We start from the raw sequence: 20711 nt of genomic DNA on the forward strand, positions 1-20711 counted from the left end.
GGTGTCAACAGGATCCCTGCGTGCCCACATAAACACTCTCACTCATACATACCTACATATATACAAATCATAGATAACTAAAATAACCCTGCAAAAAATAGTGTGACTAATCCCTAAAGAGAGCGGTCTTCGATTGATGTTTTTTGTCTACATTGGAGCATAATTGATCCCTTCTAGTCCCTTTTGGGTAGCTTGAAATCTATGAAGCAACGAAGTGAGTTGGTGACTTAATAATGTTTATACTCAGCTTAGCAGAGCTCACAGAGTATCTATATTAATTTTGTTCGCATAACGGTACCCCGTAAGGGCATAAATTAATCGAGATAGATATAGACTTCTATATATCAAAATGATCTGGGCGAAAAAGAAATTAATTTAGTCATATCCGTCCGTCAGTCCGTCTGTCCGTAAACACGATAACTTGAGTAAATTTTGAGGTGTCTTAATGAAATTTTGTATGTAAGTTCCTGAGCACTTATCTCAGATTATTTAAAATGAACGAAATCAGACTATAACCATGCCCACTTTTTCGATATCGAAAATTTCGAAAAACCGAAAAAGTGCGATAATTCATTACCAAAGATGGATAAAGCGATGAAACTTGGTGGGTGTGTTGACCTTATGACGCAGAATAGAAAATTAGTAAAATTTTGAACAATGGGCGTGGCACCACCCACTTTTAATAGAAGGTAATTTAAAAGTTTTGCAAGCTGTAATTTGGCAGCTGAGTATGTAAAGTTCGGTTACACCCGAACTTAGCCTTCCTTAAATGTTTTACATAGATATATGTAACAATTTTTTGCAATTTTTAATATTTCGTTTGCACTAACCTTGTACCATTCGAAAACGACCACTTTTTGATGAGAAAAGAGATTAGTCTTCATTCCTTCTCATACGGTCCTATCATTGCCGTTCGGCTATAAGTGGGTACAATTATTCTCTTCAGGGGACATGCCCAAACAAAAGAGGACAGTTCAACGCATACAAAGAGATCAAAACTGGCATTAGTCGCATACTCGTTTGTGAGTCATCCGGGCCCTTCCTAGACTAATCGCATTTTTTGCAGGGAAACTAGGGATATAGCAACAATATGCAGCAGACGGAGGCCACGATGAGTCACCCACGAAACATGCAACAAACACACACACATACATACAAATGCCTGATGTATGCATAGTATAACTTAACTGCTTAAACGCATCTGTAGATATGTTTATATGTATACAAATGCAGTTACGTTACAAAGTTTGGTTATTAAAATATATATATATATTAAAAGAAAAGTTAGTAAGTAAGCAAATATTGTAAAACATTGGCACATGGTAGTATAATTCCCTGAGGAACAAAGGAGAAATTCGAAAATTATAAAACAAGTGTATCCATGGTCTTTCATAAGTTTTGAAATTTGTTTTTTAATAAATATACATGATTTTGTGAGAATTTCCTTATAAATTCCTTCTACTTGATATATCGTCGACTTAAGTTCAATACCCTCAATCAGCAATTTTAATTTTGAAATTTCACTTTCAGCAATGAAATATTTTTCAAATGCAAAACTTTCTAGCAGCATACATTTATGTATTCGTATACAATTCATCTATTCCTATCTTTATTAAGTCAATGGCAACAACAGGAACAGTTTTATTTGCTCTGTAGTAATTTTAAAATATATTAAAAGAGCGGAGAGTTCTATTTAGAATATTCAAACATATTTGTCAAAGAAGAGCTGGGCAGTGAATTACACCAGCGATAATGTCGACGATAAACATTAAATTTTGAACAGAGCCTCTGACTTCGAGTGGCAAAATGTTGATAAGCACGCACAGTGTAGTAAATGGAGGCAAGGGGCTAAAGAGCAAAGAGGTTGAAGAGCAAATCGAATAAATTTGCGTTGAACCCTTTAAATTCTTGCCAAGCGTGTGGAGTCAATTGGGTTCCAAGTAACAAATCTATACTCTAATTTAGATTTTACTTAACAACTAAGATTTCGGTATTATACAGTTGACATGTTTAAAAAAAGCGAATGAAGAGTCAAAAATTACACCAATATCACGAAATTCGTTAACCGAAGCAAGAGCTATACTTGATATATAGTATATATGTTGCCGAAAAAGCGCTTATAGATTTATAAAACGTCATATGGTAACATTTCCTAAGATTCAATCGCAGATTATTATGGAGAGCCCAGTCATCAACAAAATTTAAATGAACCTGCAAGAGCTATGCATCTGATGGACATGTGTTCGTTCTATACAGTTTTGGGCCATCTACATAAAGTAAATATTGTAACAAATTTACTGCAAATCCTCTTATTTGCAACCTTCTGCTAAGTTCGAATCACTAAATTGTTGAATAAATAACGCCACTATTCAGTAATGCAAAATGGTCTTTATTAAAGTACTTCTCAATAAATAACTCTACTATTGCTCGACAGATAGCGTGCTTAATCAAAACTGATTGTAGCGCCTCTACTGTTGCTGCCTTTTATACTCTTTGATTTCCTCGTTGCATATTCTAGGCGCTTCTGTTCAAGAATCTACTAGTTGGTTATCTGCTATAGTTATAACCACAGTGTATAGCTCTCATATGCGCGTGTGTTTGTGAGCGACACTTCCGCAATTATAATTGCATACCTCAGATAAGATATCTGCATGTGTTTGTGCGTTTCTTCTCCGATGCGTGTACGTACATATGACATAGTGATTCAATTATTGATGTGCATACAGTCACTGCTTAGCATCGGCTTAGAGATGGCAATACCCCTTAGTTTTGCTAATATTCGTAACAATATTTAGATTACTTTAGATATAAACCAACGCCATTGATGAAAATTAAAAATAGCTATACATATGCATAGGTATTCAAGCTTTAATCGGGCAACGTTGGGGAGTAATGGTGAAAAGAGATCGATATAAATTTAAACTCCGTGCATCAATATTATAAGTGTCGAAAAAGAATTTAATTGGGCCAGGTTGGTCTGTCGTCTTCCGTTTTCTGATAATATCTGCCTTGAGAGCCAACACCAAGCTCTTCGATATTGAATCTTACCACTTCACCCTCTATTACGAGGCGTCATGTTCAAAACATTACTTAACATAAACACTACATTAAAAAACTATAATTTTCCTTTGCTTAACAAAAACCTCTATTAGTAATATTTTTATAAAAATAACTTTCATTCATGTAGCAAAAAGCTCTATCTGACTTATTAACTTAATAAAACCGAGCTTAGAACAAAAAACTGTTCTGTATACCCAGCGAGATTTCTCAAAACCGAATTTTACAATATAACTGTCAAACCGGTTTTGGTTGCAAAGCGCGCTGATTGGGGCAAACTAAATCAGAGTCAGTTGGGGCTTTAAAATGTTACATACATAAGTATTATATGCCAGCATGCATGAACACACATATGTATGTATGCACGTGTGCATGTCTGCTTTTATGAAAAATGGAAATTTTAATGAAAAACCATATATGAGTATGTTTTTGTATCTGTATCCGTAAAACCCTGTTGCGCTACTTTAATGAGTCAATGCAATGCAACGCTTTTTTGGCACAGGCGTAGGTCCATACGAAGTAATCATTCAACCAGAAATGGAATTACCTACTGCTGCTGCTGCATGCGCTATTGATAAATACTTACTACTGAATGTGCTATAATTGGAGTTCAAATTGAAATTGAAAGCGAAATTTCAAAGCTGCTTGCAAATAAAGTGGGCTCATGTTATACAAAATTAAAATAAATTTTTTTAGAAAAAGCAAAAAAAGGGGCTTGCGTGTGACTTACTGACGGCGCGTCGTATGGCATACAGATGGGTGCGCATGTGTGCCCATAAAACGGACGAGTTCGCACGTACATTTGTTTACATATACATATGTATATATCATATATATATATTTAGGTTCACAAACGGACGTGACTTGTACCAAGTCAGCACAAATCCGCGACTTTCGGCATGCTGAAGTTGTTAAAGAGTTGTGCAGAATAGTTTTTGAATATACATATGTAGATCAGATTAAATAGGCTGGTATAGCTAATATTACGTCTTCTATTCTTAATAGTTTTGAATGCTGCTTTTAGATTGATCAGTAAGTGATCATACAGTTTATACTCGCTCTTTATATCATTATGCTTTAAAATGCTAGCTGGGTATGTTTATAACGCTCAAATGATTTGTGGGTGTGGTTGCCAAAATCAACGGTAATGCTAGAAAACCGGCTGAACTATTGCTTGTTGTTTTCTGGACATAAAAAAATTTATAAAAAAAAATACATCTACATGCATATGGATAGGCCACCGTTCCCTGTGTGCATGCATGTGTGAGTCTGTATGGATATGCAGATACATACATAAATATACCCAATAGCAATAAAAAAAATAAAAACTAATTGTAAAATTAGCTCAATACCTCAAGTAGTTCGTTTATCTTACTTTGTGTCAGGAAATTCTGGTGTTGAAGCACCGATAATTCCCGAAGTTGCTACCCAACATTTGCACCATAATAACCGTGAGATGAAACTTTGCTGAAAAGATCATGTGATAACATGACCGGTTCTTAAATGTTCGGACTAAAGTGAGAAGGACTTTCATTAAGGTTGTTTAACATTATTTGCGCCTTTAGTGTGAACTATAGCTAGCATTTCATAGCCATTCCTCCCAGAGGAAAATCAGATTGCATCTTTCAGTCTATAAAAGTCTTCTTATTCTTCTTGCAGTGATAAGGATACTATGCGAAGGTTTCGGAAAGTGTTACCGACATTTGTGATCCCATACGTTCCAGAAAATAATGTAAAAACCGAACGGTCTTGGGAGCAATTTAATATGACTACGTCAAATCTTCATTGATATCCAACCTTCTCCTTTGTACCTGATATATTCATATTTGTAAAAAGATTCGCCGCTGCGATGTGATGGTTCTCCGTCTACCACACCGAGGATACTAGATTCAAGTCGCGGGCAAAGCAACATAAAACAAGTACAGGTGTCTAAGTTCGGGTGTAACCGAACATTATATACTCAGCGTGAGCTACAATTGCACATTTCATTTCAGATAAATTACTTGTCGACATAACACGTGGCACCGCCCGTTTAAAAAAAATGTCTCCCCATTTTCCCTTACAATAAAACTTGATAAGTGATATATCATTGATTCAAAACTATTTTTTGCTAAGTTATACGTTATTATTCTAGTCTACGACCCTATTAAACTTGTTATACTAAGTTGAGCAGAGCTCACAGAGTATATTAACTTTGATTGGATACCGGTTGGTTGTACAGGTATAAAGGAATCGCTATAGATATAGACTTCCATATATCAAAATCATCAGTATCGAAAAAAAATTTGATTGAGCCATGTCCGTCCGTCCGTCTGTCCGTTAACACGATAACTTGAGTAAATTTTAAGGTATCTTGATGAAATTTGGTATGTGGGTTCCTGGGCACTTATCTCAGATCGCTATTTAAAATGAACGATATCGGACTATAACCACGCCCACTTTTTCGATATCGAAAATTTCGAAAAACCGAAAAAGTGCTATAATTCATTACCAAAGACGGATAAAGCGATGAAACTTGGTACGTGAGTTGAACTTATGACGCAAAATAGAAAATTAGTAAAATTCTGGACAATGGGCTTGACACCGCCCACTTTTAAAAGAAGGTAATTTAAAAGTGTTGCAAGCTGTAATTTGGCAGTCGTTGAAGATATTATAATGAAATTTGGCAGGAAGGTTACTCCTATTACTATATGTGTGCTTAATAAAAATTAGCAAAATCGGAAAACTACCACCCCCACTTAAAAAAAAATTTTTAAGTCAAATTTTAACAAAAAATTTTATAATGTATAATGTATTTATTTATTACAGCTTTCCTAAGCCTAACTTAAATCTATTTTACACGTTTATAATTGTCTTCTGGACTATGCAATCTAGAATAGTTATATCTATGTCCTACCTTGGAGTACTATGGATGGGAGACTTCCAGATCATGCGAACAAAGTGTTGTGCTTGTGTAGTATGTAGGCATTTTACGCATGTTAGTAAAGCGCGAAGGCAACATCTGCACGGCGATGCACTGAGTTAATCGAGTGATGCGTTTCAGTATGTGCTTCGCCAACCTTTTTTGTATGCGTACAAGAGCTTGGAAGTCTTGGCGCTAATATCTTTACAGTATATAAGTAAATTATGTCACATTCAACTCCAGTAATGATATGGTGCAACAAAATACAAAAATAAGAGAAAATTTCAAAATGGGCGTGGCTCCGCCCTTTTTCATTTAATTTGTCTAGGATACTTTTAATGCCATAAGTCGAACAAAAATTTACCAATCCTTGTGAAATTTGGTAGGGGCTTAGATTCTAGGACGATAACTGTTTTCTGTGAAAAAGGGCGAAATCGGTTTGAAGCCACTCCCAGTTTTTGTACACAGTCGACCGTCTGTCCTTCCGCTCGGCCGTTAACGCGATAACTTGAGCAAAAATCGATATATCTTTACTAAACTCAGTTCACATACTTATCTGAACTCACTTTGTATTGGTATAAAAAATGGCGGAAATCCGACTATGACCACGCCCACTTTTTCGATATCAAAATTACCAAAAACGAAAAAAATGCCATAATTCTATACCAAATACGAAAAAAGGGATGAAACATGGTATTTGGATTGGTTTATTGACGAAAAATATAACTTTAGAAAAAAACTTTGTAAAATGGGTGTGACACCTACCATATTAAGTAGAAGAAAATGAAAAAGTTCTGCGGGGCGAAATCAAAAGCCCTTGGAATCTTGGCAGGAATACTGTTCGTGGTATTACATATATAAATAAATTAGCGGTACACGACAGATGATGTTGTGGGTCACCCTGGTCCACATTTTGGTCTATATCTCGAAAACGCCTTCACATATACAACTACCACCACTCCCTTTTAAACCACTTGTTACTACCTTTAATATGATACCCACCTGGCCCACCTTTATGGCGCTATCTCGAAAAGGCGTCCACCTATAGAACTAAGGCCCACTTCCTTTTAAAATACTCATTATCACCCTTAGTTTGATACCCATATTTTACAAACGCATTCTAGAGTCAACCCTGGTCCACTTTTATAACGATATCTCGAAAAGGTGTCCACCTATAGAACTAAGGCCCACTCCCCTTTAAAATACTCATTAACGCCTTTCATTTGATACCCATATCGTACAAACAAATTCTAGAGTCACCCCTGGTCCACCTTTATGGCGATATCTCGAAAAGGCGTCCACCTATAGAACTAAGGCCCAATGCCTTTTAAAATACTCATTAACACCTTTCATTTGATACCCATATCGTACAAACATATTCTAGAGTCAACCCTGGTCCACCTTTATGGCGATATCTCGAAAAGGCATCCACCTATAGAACTAAGGCCCACTCCCTTTTAAAATACTCATTAACACCTTTCATTTGATTCCCATATCGTACAAAAAAATTCCAGAGTCAACCCTGGTCTACATTTATGGCGATATCCCTAAATGGCGTCCACCTATAGAACTATGGCCCACTCCTTCTTAAAATACTCTTTAATACCTTCCATTTGATACACATGTCATACAAAAATATTCCAGGGTTACCCTAGGTTCATTTTCCTACATGGTTATTTTAGCCTTATTTTGTCTCCATAGCTCTCAGCTGAGTATGTAATGTTCGGTTACACCCGAACTTAGCCTTCCTTACTTGCTTTATATCTAAGTTGCCGTGGTCTTTAACCGATCCCGCCCATTTTTTCTAGAAATATTTTCTACTACAGGAAAAATTTGTGTACCCAATTTTATTATGATCTATTAATTTTTCTTCGAGTTATGGCTCCCGAAACATAGAAAATTGCTTAGTCATAAAAGGTGCGGTGCCACACCCATTTTCAAAAATTTTAGCTTTTTCCAATTATTGTTATAGATCAATTTAAAAAGTAAAATTCTATTGATACGATGCTCTTTTTCGCTAAGATATAGCTTATTATTTTCGTCTACGACCCTTTTAAAAATCTTTTATATAAAAGTGGGCGTGGTCTTTAACGGCTCTCGTCCATTTTTTCTAGAAATATTTCCTGCTATAGGGAAAATCTGCGTACCCAACTTTATTACGATCCGTTAATTTTTCTTCGAGTTATAGCTCCCGAAACATAGAAAATTACTTAGTCATAAAAGGGACGGTGCCACGCCCGTTTTTTTAAATTTGAAGCTGTTCCTATTTATTGTTATAAATACACTTAGGAAATGAAATACCATTGATATAAAGCCCATTTTTGCAAAGATATAGCTTAGTTTATTCGTCCACGACCCTTTTAAAATCCTTTTATATAATAGTGGGCGTGGTCCTTAACCGATTTCGTTAATTTTTCTTCAAAACATTCCTTATAGCAAAGGCAGCCTCTCGCCGAATTTTGTTACGATAGGTGTAACGGTTTTTGATTTATGGTTAATAATATTGGTAAAATTGATTTTATCAAAAGTGGGTGGTGCCACGCCCATTTTAAAAAATTTAAAAAAATTTTTATCAAGAGTCTCAATATCAGTGATGGATCAGCTTCAAATTTCAACATTCTGGGTGTATTATTTACTAAATAATCAGGTTTTCTGTGTTTTCCAAAATGTTATATATAAATCGCTCATTTTCAATACCAATATATGCTGGGTCCAGATAAGCTAGTGTACCAAATTTAGTGAACATAACTCAATATTTACTCAAGTTATCGTGTTAACGGACAGACGGGCGGACGGACATGGCTCAATCAAATTTTTTTTCGATACTGATGATTTTGATATATGGAAGTCTATATCTATCTCGATTCCTTTATAGCTGTACAACCAACCGTTATCCAATCAAAGTTAATATACTCTGTGTGCACAGCACGCTGAATATAAAAATAGAAAGCAGTTTTTTCACACACGTTTTTCTTCTTTTCGAGTGTATTTCACCATAAAAACTCATCTGCTCTGCTCCCGATTTGTAAATTTTTAGGAAAAATTAAATCTTCTCGGAGGTAAATCGCGCCAAGTATTTAATTATGTATAACAGGATTCGCCACGTGCAAGTGATCTTTACAAAATGGTTGGGGAAGTTACAAATTGCGCTGCAAAACCCTTGATTCACAGGCCCTCCAAGTCTCCATGTGTTCAGGCCCAGGGTGTATCGCAGCTTGCACATGGAATCAGAGCAACCTAAACTCAGCTGGAAGCTTGAAATGTGAAGTAATTGAAGGTCTGTTGGTGTTTATATATGAAGTCAATTGCGAAGAAGCGACTGGCTTGATTTTTTCTACTCCAAAAACCGCTTAAAGGGTTAAAATCCGATAAAAGAAGAAGAAGTACAAAGCCTCTAGGCCATATACCATCATTGCTATGGAACTGCAGAAATGTTTGGTAATTTATTGTATCTTGGAGAGACTTCGCTCAGGCCGTGCCAGTCATCTAAACTGAATTCCCGGTCGTAAAAATTCATTTGCTTTGAAAAGCTAAATTTGAAATGAAAAAAGTTTCATTTGATTAGAAAAATGTTTCATTTGTCTTAAAACAGATTTTATTTGTTTTCGTTATCGGCTTATTGATAAAGGATTTCAGGTTCGATTCGAGCTCAAGGACAGGGAGGGCAATAATTTTTATGCTAATTATTATTTTTTTAATTTTTCTACAACACCTGCCATAGCTGCGCAGATAGATCCATTTCGAAGGTTGATAAGCCTTCATCAGTACGCTTCCTTGATTAAAAAAAAAAAATGTATTTGAAAAAAGTGTAATTTGCCTTGAAATAGAGTTTCATTTGATAAAATAAAAATTTCCATTTGACGTGGACAATGTTTCATTTGATTTAAAAAAAAAAAATCCATGTCAAATGAAAAAAGTTTTATTAGCCTTGAAAAAGATTTCAAGTGATTTCAAAAAAGTTTAATTTGATTTGAAAAAAGTTTCAACTGATTTGAAAAAGTTTAATTTGATAAGTTGCATTTACTCCGAAAAAAGTTTCAAATGATTTGAAAAAAGTTTCAACTGATTTGAAAAAGTTTTATTTGCTTTTAAAAAAGTTTCATTTGATTAGAAAAAAGTTTAGTTTGATTTGAAAAAAAGTTTAATTTTATTTGAAAAAACTTTTGTTTGATTTGCAATAAAATTTCAATTGATTTGAAAAAAGTATAATGTTTATGGCCGTCAGCTTATCTAAGTTTTTATCTATTCTGTTCACAAACACTGTGATTGATGTTGTTGCTCTTAAAACAAAAGCGAAGGCCACATTGAATCTTTGGTAGGCTCAAATAAATCGATATTAAGAGAACGTATAGTTTTCAGAAATGATAAATAGTCATATATGTAATACTCCTATATTGCTAATAGAAAATGCTCGCAATGAGTTTTGAATTCGAAATCAAAACAAGACAGCCTAGACAATTTTTGTGATTGTAGCAGCGTAAGTGTGACAAAAAAACAAAATTTTATTTGGGTGCATTCGATTATTAAATATTAAAACGTTTAAACAGCAATATATCGGCAGTCTGATGTTTGTGAGTGTACCTAGCCTGTAGTAACAATATAGGAGTATTACATACATAGAGTATGTAAATAGTATTATTGCTTGTTTAGTGAAATATTTACATACATCCTTAATATTATGCTCTTAAGCTTGTTTTTTGGGCTACAATATTGAGACTTTAGCTTGGGAAGACTTTATATGCAATTTCTAATATTAAAGTATTATGTTATTAAGCTTGTTTTTTGTGCTACAATATTGAGACTTTAGCTTGGGAAGACTTTATATGAAATTTCTATTATTAGAGTAAGATCCCAGGGTCGGCAGGCGTTGCTTATTTTTTTATTAGCAAAATTTTTTATATAATGAGTGATTATCGTCTATTAGAAAGTTGTAGACTATGACATTCTCACCAAGTCTTGTCTGCATAGCGTTTCTGCGTTAAAATCGGTAAACCGCAACCTCTTATTTACAACTTTCATTATCATTGATTTGTGAGTTACTAAGCTGACTAGCGGAAGCTAATTCGCTTAGTACTAACATTAGGATCTCAACTAAGAAAATTTACAAGTGTGGAAAATTTTGCTCTTTTGCAAAGCTCGCGGCTTCAGCGCTGTACTGCAGGTACAGTTGACTCGATGCAAAAAAATTTCTAGACAAGACTTGTTGCGATACATTTTGTTTATCAGAAAATAAATACCATCTGGCGGCCCTGGGGTCTACGGCTATGGTTGGTTTTCTTTTTTACCTTCTTTAAGGCACTCTATGGTCGTTACATTTACCAACCCAACTATTTACAGTAAACTCTCCTAAGCTAAATGTACTTAAGAACATTTTTTTACATACTTGTAACTTAGTATTTCTTATTTTTAACATATACTTCAATGATCTTTTCCGTCTAGAGTAGTTATTAGCTACAGTTGTACGTCGTGCTACGGGTTGGCTTTCCACTAGGCTGCAAATCAGCACTTTTCGCTGCTCCCAGTTCATATTTCGCCAAAATGAATAAAATAGTTCTCTTCTGAACACCTCGGATATTTCGCTGCATTTCAATTTTTTGCTACTTTTACACTTGCTCGATGTACATCTGGGTTCGGGGGCACGTTTTTCTCTATTCTGTTTTTCTATTATCTCATCTTTAAATTTTTTGGAGATTTTATACTCTTCTTGCTCCCTGGCGTTTTTGACTACATTCCTCTTCCATGCATCTGGTTTCCTTTGTCCTTTATTTTTAGGGTTTCTAGCGTTTACACAAGAGTTTTCATTTGATTCAATATTACGTAAGCAGAAATCCGTTGAATCACTAAAGTAAGCCGCTGTAGTAGACTCAGTAGTTGTAATGGATTCAGTAGTTGTAATTGACTCAGTAATTGTAATTGACTCAGTAGTTGTAATTGACTCAGTATTCGAGATAAACTCCTGATTGAAATATTTGTCATATTCGAAAACATTTTCGTTATTTTCAAAAAATAATTCGGCGTTTTCATCTAAAACAAAGTCTGAAAAATCGAATGATATTATATCAGTTTGATTGAGGTTGAACTCGTCCGTGCATTCATCCAGCAAGATATTTTGTTGGTTGTCCAAATAGTTCTGTGCCTATTTATAATGACAAATGAAGCTTAATTTCTATAATTTCTATAATGAATGAAGAAATATGCATTTTTGAACTTACGGGTTGTAAAATTATACATGAAGTAACTAAAACTTCTTTGGAGTTTACTTCGCCAGACATTTCTAAGCTCTTGTTAAGTCAGATAGGTTTTACTAAAATAAGAATTATTTTTAGGTTACAATTAGAATTAGTAATTGCTTTATTAGCGGATTATTATCGACAGCTAATTATTATGGTCGAGCTATCGGTTTGTTATCGGCTAGTTATCGCAGACTTCGGCTCCTTAACGGGTCATTAAGAGCTCGATTTTATATTGAAATTTTATTGGTATCTGTTTATTAAAAGCCGATGAGTCGTCGATAACTAATCCACATCACGTCGATAAAAAGTTGGAAGCACTCCAAAAAGAAATTGATATAAAATCGATAACTTTTCTATAACTAATCGATAAATGTTAGAAACTTTTCCGATAACATATCGATAGCTTTGTGATAGTATATCTTTTGATAGACAATCGTCACTTTTTGATAATAAATCGATAACTTTTTTTATAAATTATCGATAATTTTTTCATGACAAATCGATAACTTTTTGATAACCACTCAATAAGATTTCGATAGAGTATCTATAACTTTTCGACATCAAGTCCATAACTTTTTGATAACGTCAAAAACTTCTCGATAAATGTGTGATAACGAATTGACAGTTTATGAATAACATATCGACAATTTTTTATAACAAATACTTGATAAATTTTCGATAAGACGCCTATAATGAATTGGTGATATATTGGTAACACTCTAATAAGAAATTGATTACTTTTTAACATGAAATTGGTAGCTTTTTTATAAAAAATTGATAACATTTCGATCGTAAATCGCTATTTATTCGATAAAAAATAAATAAATACTTGAAGGAATTTACCTATAAGAAGAAGAAGATTAAGGTCGAGATTCTCTTTCAATAATTTTTCCTACAAGTTGACGGGACGGCACCTGCAAGGCTGATGAATTTTCAATGAGAAGCTTTTCATGACAGCAATACACTCTCAGTGTTTGCCAAACTATTGCCCTGAGCAACTTTTTTCTAAGTTGAAAAAGTTGTTTCTAAATTTTTGATTATTTTGTTTCGTTCATTTTTCGACAGGGTGGATGATTGATGTTTATTGGAAGGATTTTCTGTCATCACTTGACAAATTTTGTTAGGAGACAAACCGGTTTCGTCGGTTTCGATTTGTCTCCAAACTAAATTTGACAAGGGATGACGGAAGATCGTGCCAATATACATACATCAAATTTTTGATATTGCTTTGTTCGGGACTTGACCCCGATAATTTTTTGGAAACAATTCGATACAAAAATTTAAAAATATTCTTTAACATATTGATAATTTCTATCGACAAAGCTTTGATAATAAATCGGTAAATTTTCGATGACGAATCAATAACTCATCGCTAAAAAGTCGTTTGCTCATTTGTAACCTCTGCTGGCAATATAAATTCATAGCACTTTGATAACAACTCGATAACTCGTTTACAATAAGAAAACGATATCTCATCGAAAAGAAACAGAAAAAACGAATAGAACACGACTATAACAAGCTGATAACTAATCGACAACAAACCGTTGAAACTTCGATAACACGCCTTGCCTTAATTTCCAATTTGATTTCACTCACATCAGCTGTACCACGAACATTGCTCCACACTTAAGCTGCAAGTATGCACCGACGTGTGTCGTACGTACGGACGTTTGTCGTACGAAACACATTTGACCGAACCCTCAAGCCCGTAGGAATCAATGTGTGCGCTGTATACATGTACGCAACATATTTGTGTGTGTATTGTTTACAGCAAAACACTGTTGCCATTGACCTGTTTGCATGCATGCTTATGCAAACATCAACCTTTGGAATTACAATTTTTCATGGTGCAAATGGCAGAAACAAATACTGAATAATAATTTCTGGTGCATTTGTTTGTAAGCTCCAATTTTATATGTATAATAAATTTAGGATATTTCAACAAAATTTTAAACAAGCATTAGCCCTTTTTGTATAATGACCGCAATTGGTCCAAACATAGCACACAAAATATTTAATAATAGGCAACTCTCTCCTGTAAGTACGGGATCAGCTGACACGTTCTTACGGAAAAAATCAAAATTGGTTTGATTTCTACGTTGCTGGCTACGTGCGTACATACGTTGAACGTCGGTACATACTTACAGCTTAAGTTTTCGTTTACATTGCACACTCTTAAGATAGGTCTTGTCAGCTAACACGTTTTTTGTACGCACGTTCATGGGTAACTGAGGTATTAAGCTAATGTGTAGGGACTACACTTAATGGCGAATTAATGGTGACTTATAACCATAAAGCCATAAGCAGATAAAACAGCTGATCGAACCTACCTTATGGAAATCAATGTAATCGATTAATGGTACCATACTATAACGCTAACTCGATTACATTGATTTGCATAAGGTAGGTGTGATCAGAGTTTTTATCTGGTTATGGCTTTATGGCTATAAGTCACCAATAATTCGCCCTTTACGCTTATATGTTATCCCCATATCCCAATTTAAAAAATTTACCTATATGCGATATTCGTACTAGTACCAGAGCGTGCTATATTTTAGGTTATCACTACTTTGAGGTCTTACTTTAGGGCAGCGAGGGGCAAAACGGCGCGTGTGAGCCTTTTGCTCATACGGGAACGCTTTGCACATTTAAGTGCTAGGTGAGGGACGAACAAGTGCAGGTATGTGGGGCGAAGAACACAGGAAGAGAATAATATACAAACACACATAAGATTGATAAAAAGAGGGTATATGGAAAATAGAGCTGCCAACGCTCTTATTCAGACCAATTCCAAATATTCTCGCGGAATTTTGTTCTCGCGGATTTTTTTATTCCCGAGGAAAAATTCCTCCAATTCTTTTCTCCTTTCTTATTTTAGAAGAATAATTGGGGAATGCGAATTTCGAATTTTCGAAGTCAGCTGTTTTGTCAATTGAAATTTCGTTGCGCATTTCTTATTTTGTTTAAAAAATTTAAATTTTTAATTATTGTTGCGAATTTGTTTGAAATTAAGAAATAAGGTATAAACAATGCACATTATTGCATTTCATGTGGTATTCACTGAAATGAGTAATGAATTGGTGCTACAGCAACATCAACAGAGAAGCATACGAAGAAGAAGAAGGCGGCATAACACAAATCCGCCGGAGTTGCCTGCTTTCATTCTGCAAAGCAATTTTCTGGCGGCCAAGTCGAGTTGAGTTCGTCTTTCGCCATATGCCAAAATCTATTTAAGCCTTCTTAAAAAATCTTTGCGCAATTTCTGGATGGCTGCGTCAAATATACAAAGAGATCTTGCGTTGCTTATGATATACTTTTCGACTTAAAATAAAGAATATTGTGGTTGTTGTTGTTGTATTAATAGTCAGAATATTGTGGTAGAATGTAAATACATATTTTAGCACAAATTTGTACAAATAAGTGTTCTTTCTTAAAAGAACCAATGTACTTTAACTATTTTGATGCATTCCCTTTAATTTAACTAGTGAAAAAACTCCTATGAAATGGCAGAGAATATTACATACTTTTGTCCCATAACCGGTTTCCGCTTTTCGAACATTGTTCAGAATTGGAGGAAAGGGAGAAGTGAAAAAACTCACAAGGAATTTTTATTTAGAATACGAGGAAAGGGAGAAGGGAAAAAACTCGCACGGAATTTTCGTTTAGAATTGGGCTGATTATGTTCAAATTATTAAGCGGTTCAGGATAAACTAGCCTTTACCGGCGGCTTCGCTCGCATTAAAGGCCACAAATATGTTATGTCGCTATTGTGATTCACAACTCGAACTGAATTTTCAGTTGTAATTTTAAAAGTTCCTTTATGATTCAAATCATAAAGAAAGCAAGTTTTAAAAGTAGAAAAATTGTCGACGTAAATTAAACACACATGCAACACATGCCCCAACAATTTTTGCAGTATGGATTTAACGATATATGAATGTGAGCTGAAGAAATTTGAAAATTCCTCCATAATTTGAAATTTATAAATGAAAGCAGTTATGTTTATAATAAAACTGGTAAAATTAGTCGTTGTTTATGCGATTGGTACCTTTTTTTTATTTGTAAACTGATACATTTCTTTCTAGGCTCACGGGAACATTGCCAACAAGTCTGAAAAGGGTTTCGTTTTCCCACGATTGTGTAGGAAACGTGCATTAGTACGTTTTTCTACTACTACTTCCTCTAATGCTACACTCAAAAAAAAAAAGTATCACTATCATTTTAATACACGATGTGCAAAAATGAAACTATAAACGGTATCATTTTCGTTGTATCAATGCAACGATAAATATTATAAAAAGTATAATTAAAAGTATCAATTTTGTATCTTGACTATTGATTTGCCCATGGAAAATATTTGTTTCGCCCTTAAAATGTAACTGTATAAATTTCCTAGTTTCATTATGATAACATTTAATACTAGATTGATTATAAAACGCATTACATTTGTATGTAGTCTATTAACTTGACAAATACAAGTATCAAACTAATATTTCGAAAATATTAATAACTTAATATCATTGATGACGAAAAAAATATAAGCAAAAATTGCACATTGATGCCTAGATGGCATCGCCTTGATGATAACTTTTTTTTGAGTGTACTACTTCAAAAATACTTTTTTAAATACTTTTATGTATATATTGCAAAATTTATCGGCTTGCATATAATTAAATGTATGTAAAGGCGAAATGAATGTCAATAATGCGTTGCTTAACATAAGGTCGACTTCAGTCTATGATTATTCCGTTTTTCGTATTTCTTGCCAAAAAATTTATGTTTTTGTTTTCGTATTATTGCAACACAGTTTAGGAATTGGTTTTCGAGGTTGAGAGAGAATATTTTCATTTGAGGTTTTTATAGCTCCGTCACATACGCACTTTTTCATATAGATGAGTTTAACACAAGCTTATGCATTATGAGTAGATTGCATGTACGGTAGAATGAGCGACACTGGCGCCATCTGATATTGAAAAGTGGCCATCTCCCAAATTTTGTTCCAAGCAAACCATAAGAAGAAGAATTTGACATTTGCTTTGGCTAAGGGTGTTGGCACACTTTGCAAGTGAAAATATTTTTCCCACTGGTTGGTAAATTTTCTAACATTTTTAACAATCGAATACGACACAAAATATGATAGCAAGTATTTTTGTTGTATAGAGAGAATGTTTACAACAGTGCTTCGCGATATTTTGTATGTGAGTGGGCAAGGCGTAATAAACTCCAATTGCCAAGTCTGAAGTTCCTTCATATTTACAAACGCAACATCTTGGTTGATTGTGGCGATGTTATTTGAATGCAAAAGCTTGCGTTAAACGCGTATATGTACATGATAAATGTCATTGTACCGCGGCCTTTAGTTGTTCCCGCAACCTTCTTGCGATGAATATCGTTTGAGACGAAGCCGACGATATTTCCAATGTATTTTTTTACTCCCCTAATGCCGTAAAACACACAAACGTCTCACCTAGCACTCGCTGGCACTGAAACTGATTTAAGCTGCAGACATTGGTGCTTTATCGGTAACCTTATGACAGCTGATTCGACCAACCTTATGGGAATCGATGCAATCGATTATTGGTGCCGCTAAGGTCGTAACCGTATCGTAGCCAACCAATTGGTTTTTGGTTTACCGTCGTAACGATATACAGCTGATTACGTTAGGGATACAACTACAGCGATACGACATACGGCACCAATGACTCTCGCTTTAAATTGCAGTCATTGGTGCCGTTTGTCATATCCCTAACGTAATCAGCTGTTTATCGTTACGACGGTAAACCAAAAACCAATTGGTTGGCTACGATACGGTTCCGACCTTAGCGGCACCAATAATAGATTGCATTGATTCCCATAAGGTTGGTCGAATCAGCTGTTATAAGGTTACAGATAAAGCACCAATGTCTGCAGCTTTAGGAGCCGAAAAAAGGCCCATCCCTGCTTTAGGGTATAAAATAAACACATACATACAAATGCATATGAATTATATGAAGTAAACAAACGTGACTTAAACTATGGTTGTTGTTTTTGCTTTTTCTTTTTTTTGGTGTTACTGACCTCAGTTGATGTGCCGTTCGTGGCTGTGCAGGTTCAACGGTTGCCAAATACTAGCAGCTCTCCGCAATCAAAATATCTTTATATGGAACCTTGTATGCATGTATGTATATATGAATTTTTCACTCGTACGTTATCTCGCGGTAGGTAGGTCTGTGTCGATCGCACACGATGGGAACTGTTGGTTGACTGTCTTAATGGTGTTGTATTTGGCTGTTGAATTGAAAAATTGCTGAGTTAATGGATTGCCGGTAAAGTTTCTTGTTTGTTTTTTTTTATTTTTTTTTGTAACAACTTTATTTCACATTTTTATATTTTGGTTATGTGCATCGGGGTGATATAACGTTCAATTGAATTGTTGGCTTTGTAAAATTTAAATTTTAGGTATATGCAGAATGCTTTGAAATATTTCTCTTTTTGTTCACTTAAGAAAAGCATTACATATGTTACACTTACTTTAGTAAATATGCACTACTTATGCCTTTTTATGCGTTTTTTTTTTGTTTAAATGTCTCTTTCTTGTTATTATTAACACGGAAAGCGCATTCATGCAAATTTTCATTTAGCTTTGTTTATTCAAAATTCATCTGAAGTATTTTTACAATCACTTTCAATGTTTTTTATTTTATTCAATCTGTAAATGATAAAAAAAAAATATTTAGCATAAATATTTAAGAATACGATACAATTACTAAGTATATGGGCCATTTGGTTGTATACCAATCCATACTTCAACTGGCATAAATATTTCTCAATATTTTTATACTCAGTTGAGCAGAGCTCACAGAGTATATTAAGTTTGATTGGATAACGGTTGGTTGTACATATATAAAGGAATCGAGATAGATATAGACTTCCATATATCAAAATAATCAGGATCGAAAAAAAATTTGATTGAGCCATGTCCGTCCGTCCGTCCGTCCGTTAACACGATAACTTGAGTAAATTTTGAGGTATCTTGATGAAATTTGGTATGTATGTTCCTGAGCACTCATCTCAGATTGCTGTTTAAAATGAACGATATCGGACTATAACCACGCCCACTTTTTCGATATCGAAAATTTCGAAAAACCGAAAAAGTGCGATAATTCATTACCAAATACAGATAAAGCGACGAAACTTGGTAAATGAGTTGAATTTATGACGCAGAATAGAAAATTAGTAAAATTTTGGACTATGGGCGTGGCACCGCCCACTTTTAAAAGAAGGTAATTTAAAATTTTTGCAAGCTGTAATTTGTCAGTCGTTTAAGATATCATGATGAAATTTGGCAGGGACGTTACTCCTATTACTATATATACGCCTAATAAAAATTAGCAAAATCGGAGAAGGACCACGCCCACTTTTAAAAAAAATTTTTTTTTAAAGTAAAATTTTTACAAAAAATTTAATATCTTTACAGTATATAAGTAAATTATGTCAACATTCAACTCCAGTAATGATATGGTGCAACAAAATACAAAAATAAAAGAAAATTTCAAAATGGGCGTGGCTCCGCCCTTTTTCATTTAATTTGTCTAGGATACTTTTAACGCCATAAGTCGAACAAAAATTAACCAATCCTTTTGAAATTTGGTAGGGGCATAGCTTTTATGATGCTAACGGTTTTCTGTGAAAACGGGCGAAATCGGTTGATGCCACGCCCAGTTTTTATACACAGTCGTTCGTCTGTCCTTCCGCATGGCCGTTAACACGATAACTTGAGCAAAAATCGACATATCTTTAATGAACTTAGTTCACGTACTTACTTGAACTCACTTTATCTTGGTATGAAAAATGAACAAAATCCGACAATGACCACGCCCACTTTTTCGATATCGAAAATTACGAAAAATGAAAAAAATGCCATAATTCTATAGCAAATACGAAAAAAGGGATGAAACATGGTGAGGTAATTGGATTGGTTTATTGACGCAAATATAACTTTAGAAAAAACTTTGTAAAATGGTTGTGACACCTAGAAGAAAATGAAAAAGTTCTGCAGGGCGAAATAAAAAACCCTTAAAATCTTGACAGGTATTACATATATAAATAAATTTGCGGTATCCAACAGATGATGTTCTGGGTCACCCTGGTCCACATTTTCGTCGATATCTTTAAAACATCTTCACATATACAGCTACCACCACTCCCTTTTAAAACTCTCATTAATACCTTTAATTTGATACCCATATCGTACAAACACATTCTAGAGTCACCCCTGGTCCACCTTTATGGCGATATCTCGAAAAGGCGTCCACCTATAGAACTAAGCCCCACGCCCTTTTAAAATACTCATTAACACCTTTCATTTGATACCCATATCGTACAAACATATTCTAAAGTCACCCCTGGTCCACCTTTATGGCGATATCTCGAAAGGGCGAACACCTATAGAACGAAGGCCCAGTCCCTTTTAAAAATACTCATTAACACCTTTCATTTGATACCCATATCGTACAAACAAAGTCTAGAGTCACCCCTGG

At 34.5% G+C, this 20711-nt stretch overlaps 1 protein-coding gene across 15 annotated transcripts in view; it reads right to left on the bottom strand.

Moving 5' to 3' along the window:
• Window positions 1–20711, bottom strand: part of ASPP (Ankyrin-repeat, SH3-domain, and Proline-rich-region containing Protein) — a 504012-nt gene that overhangs the window by 438935 nt on the left and 44366 nt on the right. For 8 of the 15 annotated variants that reach the window (XM_067775871.1, XM_067775874.1, XM_067775873.1 and 5 more), the window contains one exon: window positions 18250–18880. The gene's annotated coding sequence lies outside the window, so the exon portion shown is untranslated. The remainder of the gene's footprint in view (window positions 1–18249; window positions 18881–20711) is intronic. The other 7 variants (XM_067775884.1, XM_067775883.1, XM_067775881.1 and 4 more) reach the window with 2 other exon arrangements.

The sequence above is a fragment of the Eurosta solidaginis genome, chromosome 3 (genome assembly GCF_040869045.1).
Source record: "Eurosta solidaginis isolate ZX-2024a chromosome 3, ASM4086904v1, whole genome shotgun sequence".
NCBI lineage: Eukaryota > Metazoa > Arthropoda > Insecta > Diptera > Tephritidae > Eurosta > Eurosta solidaginis.